Here is a 1,006-nt window from a genome sequence, read left to right on the forward strand (position 1 = left end):
AAATATATTTTGGGGAGTAGTTGTTAAAGGTTGTGTCGATGTTTTCTGAAAGTAGTCAATCTCCTTTCTTGCAGTGTTCTTGAATTTTTTGGTGAACCCCTACACTATATTTGCTTCCTGTGGCTTGAATGCAGGGGTTAATTGGAAATGTCTAACCTTTTGTTAATTTTGAAATGCCTGTGTTTAGTGCTGCTGGCCCCTAAAATAATTGTCAGGGACAATTTGGGCATCCAAATGGGGCTGATAATATTTTTACCCATACTTGGGGAGTTTATGACATATTGTAAACACTTTTGCTTAGCTGTTTAAAGAAACATTATTTTTGCCATTATTTTAAATATGAATGTGAACTGAGTCTGGATCAAAGTGAAGTTTAGCAAAATTAATTGTGATGACATGGCACCATTAGCACGGGTTCACTGTAGTTAATCACAGGGGGTGTTACACACTTTGTCTGGTTGCAAAAATGGCAAAAGACTTTGAATGTCACTTTTACAGGGTCAATATTTTCTGTCCTCTTGTCCACAGTTTATTGATTCTATCACTACCAATGAGATTTGCGGAAAAGATCTTTAACATATATGTCATCTTACCATGTGACTCGTTATTTGTTCTATTTGTAAAACACTCACTTCCACACCTAGTGCTAGTGGAGTAGATGTCTGTTTGAAGATTAGTCAAACATTCAGCAGTATGACCATCAAAATATTAACTAAAATACTAAAGTTGTAAGAGTACAAAAGTTATATAATGCATTTTCATAATGTATATATTTCTTATACAAAAATGTCTTAGCTATTGATGATTGAAGTGTAACATTGGAAACTATGTAGTAATCTCGAAGTTGACAAGTAACACAAGAAGTACATATATTGAAGTTCTTCTGATCTGTATAAATGATAATTGTTCATGATACTACTATATACTGCTCACATGCAGTTGAATTTTTTACGAGTGTCTTGTCAATTGTACATGTGTTATCTTAGTTGAGCTTTACAATTCAGAG

Source organism: Triticum dicoccoides, chromosome 3B (genome assembly GCF_002162155.2).
Source record: "Triticum dicoccoides isolate Atlit2015 ecotype Zavitan chromosome 3B, WEW_v2.0, whole genome shotgun sequence".
Classification (NCBI taxonomy): Eukaryota; Viridiplantae; Streptophyta; class Magnoliopsida; order Poales; family Poaceae; genus Triticum; species Triticum dicoccoides.